The 6,000-nt window shown below is 40.2% G+C and overlaps 1 protein-coding gene across 17 annotated transcripts in view; it reads left to right on the top strand.

Annotated features, from left to right (window-relative positions):
- Window positions 1-6,000, top strand: part of ADAM22 (ADAM metallopeptidase domain 22) — a 267,397-nt gene that overhangs the window by 168,337 nt on the left and 93,060 nt on the right. The window lies entirely within an intron of this gene.

Below are 6,000 nucleotides of genomic sequence, written 5' to 3'. Positions count from 1 at the left end.
AGAACTTCCAACACTATATTGAATAGGAGTGGTGAGAGAGGGCATCCCTGTCTTGTGCCAGTTTTCAAGGGGAATGCTTCCAGTTTTTGCCTTTCAGTATGATATTGGCTGTGTGTTTATCATAAATAGCTCTTATTATTTTGAGATACATCCCATCAATACCTAATTTATTGAGAGTTTTTAGCATGAAGGGCGGTTTAATTTTGTTAAAGGCCTTTTCTAACCAAGCAGATTTTTAAATCAGGATTGCAAATGGCCGGGCTTGGTGGCTCATGCCTATTATCCCAGCACTTTGGGGGGGCCGAGGGTGGCAGATCACCTGAGGTCAGGAGTTCGAGACCAGCCCGGCCAACATGGTGAAACCCTCTCTCTACTAAAAATACAAAAATTAGCCCGGCATGGTGACAGGAGCCTGTAATCCCAGCTACTTGGGAGGCTGAGGCAGGAGAATTGCTTGAACCTGTGAGGTGGAGGTTGCAGTGAGCCGAGACCATGCATGCCACTATACTCTAGCCTGTGGGACAGAGTGAGACTCTGATTAAAAAAAAAGAAAGAAAGAAAGAAAGAAAATGTCTACATTTTGCAAAAGAAAGAAAACATATATATTGTCAAGAAAAAGACAAGAAGGATACATTAAGATGATGCTAGACTCCATCTCAAAAAAATTCAATAAAATTAGAGTCGCAGAAAACAGAGGCTTTTGAATTTCACAATGATACCTTAAAATAATATTTGAAGCATTTTTCTAGTTTCATCCAAATTCAGACAGGAGTGGTTTGGGTTAACTTCGGTGTCTGTTTCTGTGGATGTTTAGCCCCTTGAAATACCCCTATTCCTTCTTCATATGTTTTTATGTTTTCCTCAAATAATAGAAGTTTCAGTAAATGGTAACTCTTGTCTCCTTACACAAAGAGAAAAGGCTTCTCGTGACCTCAAGAGCGCACATGTCTTTGCCCCTTTTTTCAGCCTGAATCCCACCTAATTCATAGCAAAACTGTGGGAGGGTCTGTCGTTTCTCAGAGATCTCCAAGGAACAAAGTTCATCCTTCCTCAGGGCCTTGCTTCCTTCTCATAACCTTCTCTATCAAATAATGTTTGCTGATGTTTAGCATGGGAATACGTCCACTTCCTCCATCCTGTGGATAATGATAATGCACAGGTGGTTGTTTCTTACTTGTTTTGTAACCCCTTATAAAGCTACCATGTCATTCCTCAGCATTCTCTTTTAACTAAATCATTTCATTTCCTTCTTGTGTGTTTTAATTTTTGTCACAGAACAAGCCAGCACTTTAGTTTTGTTAAATTTTCGTTGAGGAACTTTAAAATAATTCCTTTTTGTTACCAAGTTAGATATGTGGCTTTTCATCTAACAAGCAGTTAGTGGGTGTTTCCTGTGTGCCAACCCTAGGAATATTAAGGCGATTGAAACACAAGTCCTGGGAGTTCACAGTCTCATGAGGAGTCCAAATCTAGCCCATTTCCTGATGTAGAACCCCTTAGGTATATTTGATCTTTTTTTTTAGAGAGAGAGAGAGAGAAAAGGGAAAAAATGCAAGCTAAGCATTGTCACTGAAGAACAGGTAGCACCTAAGGGCTCCGGAGACATGCCACCTGAAGACGGTGGAGTGCAATAGGTTGGAATAGCATATCCAAGGGAGCGGGTTACACCGACAGATCTTAAATCTAGGAAAGAGCTAATGGACACGGCCAGAAAATATAGCTAGTCTGCCTGAGTGACACCTCTGGTCAGGATCTGGGAGTAAGCATATTAGGCAGAAAGCAAAGAAGAATATAAGGGTAAGTTAAATAACCAAAGATAGGAGGCCATATGCCTGAGAGCATGGAAGACTTCCATTTCCTTGTTTGTGCTAAAAGACTACTGTGAATAAAGGTGTACATTTATTTACTTTAAATACATTATTTGAAGAAAGAAGTTTTTACAGACATGGAATCCATTCTTAATATCGGGCAGTCTCTGTTTTCTTATTAGGAAAAAGAAACATTGAAGTCCTTTTCAGCAGTAAAGTTGTTACATCTGAGCTCAAGACAAGCACATCTGTCACCTAGGAATAGTACAGTGAGACCTGTCCCCATTTGTGACAGCAAGTGTATATTGGAGGGTAATGAATGAGGTGGTTGTTTTCCTTTCTCTTTCTCAAAATCTCAATCTAAAGTCACAGTGTCAGCATCTTTCTCAGTACTCATTCCAGTCTGCCTTCTGGTTTTCCAAATGGGCTCAATGTTGTCAGAATCAGAGAGAAGATATTTGTGCCTTCTAAGGGCTATAAGTGGACCTGAGAACCTAAGAATGATACCTGTTGGTAATCCTACTATAGTCATATAAAGAAAGATTGAAAAATAACTTTTAGGCCGGGCACGGTGGCTCACCCCTGTAATCCCAGGCGTGAACCACCGTGCCCTCCTTTTCCTTTCCTTTCCTTTCCTTCCCTTCCCTTCCCTTCCCTTCCCTTCTCTCTTCTTTTGTTCTTTCATTCATTTTTTCATTTGTTCATTCGTTCATTCATTCATTCTTTCTTTCACTCTTTTCTGTCAGAGTCTCACTCTATCCCATGGACTGGAGTGCAGTGGCATGATCTCAGCTCACTGCAGCCTCCGCCTCCCAGGCTCAAGTGATTCTCCTGCCTCAGCCTCCCAAGTAGCTGCGATTATAGGCACCTGCCACCGTGGCTGGCTAATTTCGTATTTCACTTTGGGAGGCTGAGGTGGGTGGACCACCTGAGGTCAGGAGTTTGAGACCAGCCTGGCCAACCTGATGAAACCCTGTCTCTACTAAAACCACAAAATTTAGCTGGGCATAGTGGTGGGTACTTGTAATCCCTGCTACTTGGGAGGTTGAATCAGGAGAATCACCTAAGCCCAGGAGGCAGGGGTTGCAGTGAGTTGAGATCATGCCATTGCACTCCAGCCTGGGCGACAGAGTGAGACTCCATGTCAACAAAACCCAAGGAAAAATAACTTTTAGGAGATTGTATAGTAACTGGATCAGGAATAGAACTCAGAATCCTGCCTTAGCTATTTATTTTTATTTATTTTATTTTTGAGATGGAGTCTTGCTCTGTCACCAGGTTGGAGTGTAGTGGCACGATCTCAGCTCACTGCGACCTCCGCCTCCCAGTTTCAAGCCATTCTTGTGCCTCAGCCTCCTGAGTAGCTGGAATTACAGGTGCCTGCCACCACGCCTATCTAATTTTTGTATTTTCAGTAGAGACAGGGTTTTGACATGTTGACCAGGTTGGTCTTGAACTCCTGACCTCGTGATCCACCCACCTCAGCCTCCCAAAGTGCTGGGATTACAGGGTTATTTTAATTAAGTAGATTTTACTTCTCCTTTTAAGAATGTTTTTATTTGAAACTAAGTAAACAGAAAACCTATCCTGCGTCTTGGAACATTGTCAGAATTGTGTATGACCATTTTAAGCTTTCTTAGACTTTTATGAGCACGTAGGATAAATATACCCTCGTATTATCTTGTTATTTAGTAATTATTAATTCTCATCTTAACTTTACCTTCTGAACAAAAATTTCTGGAAGAAATATTTTGGGGCAATGTTATGAAATACTGAATAATGTATGTTGTCCCAATTACAGTGGTTTAGATATGAGATGTGTTATGTCATCCATGACTCATCCTTTATAAATTACCAAGTGCGTATTTTTTTTCATTTTTGATTTCTTAAATCAGTTGAATAACATAAATAAGGGAAAATCAGATTTGTATATCTTTCCCATAAAGAAACTGCAAGGTCACATTTGTTCAGAGTCAAAGGACCAATACGCAATGTTTTGGTGTTGGTGTGTTTGGTGTTATGACAAAAATCTTGTTACTGTGGGAACCTTAAAGAATGGAGTTAAATGTGAGTTTATTGCCCTCTTGTGGAAATTTGTAAGAATGGCTTTTTCCTTTCAAAATCTTATTTTGATACAACCTTTTGAAAGTTTAGCTCAATTGGTCTGTGATGACTTGGTCTTAGCTATAGGTTTTTATCAAGTATACTATTATGGACTCAATATAAAAGGATTTATATAAATAAACAAAATATTTCAGTTCTTAAAGCATATAAAACACAAGTATTTTTTCATTATTAAGGAATTAATAATGGCACATTATCATATAGCAATCTAGAGTCTTCTGAGATACAGACAGTGTCAGAATCTGTTGTCTTCATATTGCTTACATGATATTTAAGTCCACTAAAAAGAAATGACTTTCCCATTGGACATTAACCTAATGTAAGGATAAATAACACTCAGTACTATTTTAACAAAATAATCTTGCTACTTTTTTGGTGTTGCCACATGAATTTTGGCAAAGTGTGATGGTTTCATATGACTTTCTGGATGAATCTGGCTAGTTCTCAGCAAGGGTAGAGAGATACTCCCTGCCATATTTGGTCTACTTTTTTGAAAGGCTCTCCGTCTGACTCCTTGGGCACATATTGTCAGTAATGTCTTACAAACTGCATCTGTTTATCTTTAAATTCCAAATAGAATGTCATCCAAATTCAGAAAGTACATGTGGCAGAAAACAGTGCAGCTGTGAGAACAGTCATCCTGTGAGTATATAGAAGTTGAGGACATGTGGAAGATGTTATAGTAGGAATGAAAGAATTTGGATAGAGGCAGAACTTGGAGGCCATTATAATTATAGCTCATGGAATTTCACCAATTTCACTAAGTCTTCAATGAAAAGCAAATACTAGTTTATGTTTAGGAGCTTGGCTGTCATATAGTCATTTCTACCAAAAACTAAAAAATTACCACAGAAGCTCATAGCTTTGCTACCTTCAGATGCCTGAATGATAAGACAAGTTTCTTTAACATCATAAAGGGCCTGATCTCAGTAAAAGGATCATATTCGTCTAAAAGCAGCAGCTATCAGAATCTGTCTGAGTGGGAGTTGAGGCCATTTGTATATTTAAGTGCTCTCCAGAGGATTTCTCAGATGGCTGGTAGCCACCCCCAGCCTACGAGGTCCAAAATGGATTTTTTTTTTTAAAAGAAATATAGGGTCTTGCTCTGTCACCCAGGCTGGAGTGCAGTGGCACAGTCATCAATCACTGCGGCCTCGAACTCTTGGGCTCCCGTGATCCTCCCACCTAAGCCTCCCAAGTAGCTGGGACTACAGGTGTGCATCGCCAGGCCCAGCTAACTTTTTAAAAACTTTTTGTAGAGAGAGAGTCTTGCCGCTCACTACGTTGCCCAGGCTGGTCTCAAACTCCTGGCCTCATGTGATTCCCCCCACTTTTTCTTCCAAAGTGTTGGGATTCCAGATGTGAGCACCATGCCCAGCTCAAAACTGAACGCTTAAAGAATTTGCATGCTTCCCTCTGCTCCCTGCTTCCCTAGGCCCATCCCAATAAGTTCCTTCTGCATCCCCCCTCCCCCCCCACTTTTTTTCTTTTTTTTTTTTTGAGACAGGGTCTCACTCCGTCAATCTTTTTTTTTTTAATCTTGTTAAATGACACGTCTGTTTTTCCAGTTGCTCAGGTCAAAACTTGGAGTCTTCACTAACTCTTCTCTGTTTTACATACTTCATTTCAAATCCATTAATAAATCCTATTGGTTCTACTTTCAAAATATATCCCGAATTTGACCAGTTCTCACCACCTCCACTATTACTGCTCCGATCTAAGCCAGTACCTTCTTTCACCTGGATTATTGCAGTAACTTCCCTACTTCTATCCTTGCTGTGCTAAAAATTATTGTAACACAGAAGCTGGCATGATCATTATAAAACTTAAGGAAGTTTGTATTTCCCCTCTGCTTAGAACTTTGCAGTGGCTCTTCATCTCTCTTAGAGTAAAAGCCAAGGCCCTAGGAGGTGCCAGCTGGTATGGCCCCCACGGCCCTCTGGCACCATTTATTGCCCTTCACCTGATTATTTTCTTCCCTAGAATTTATCACTGTCTTTCTCCATATATATAGTATGTCCTCCCTAGAATACTCATCAGTACCACAAGGACAGATAATCGGTCTGTT

This window comes from Rhinopithecus bieti, unplaced genomic scaffold, assembly GCF_001698545.2.
Source record: "Rhinopithecus bieti isolate Rb0 unplaced genomic scaffold, ASM169854v2 scaffold_1558, whole genome shotgun sequence".
Classification (NCBI taxonomy): domain Eukaryota; kingdom Metazoa; phylum Chordata; class Mammalia; order Primates; family Cercopithecidae; genus Rhinopithecus; species Rhinopithecus bieti.
The sequence above is the reverse complement of the archived record's forward strand: the minus strand, read 5'-3'. Positions and strand labels throughout refer to the sequence as shown.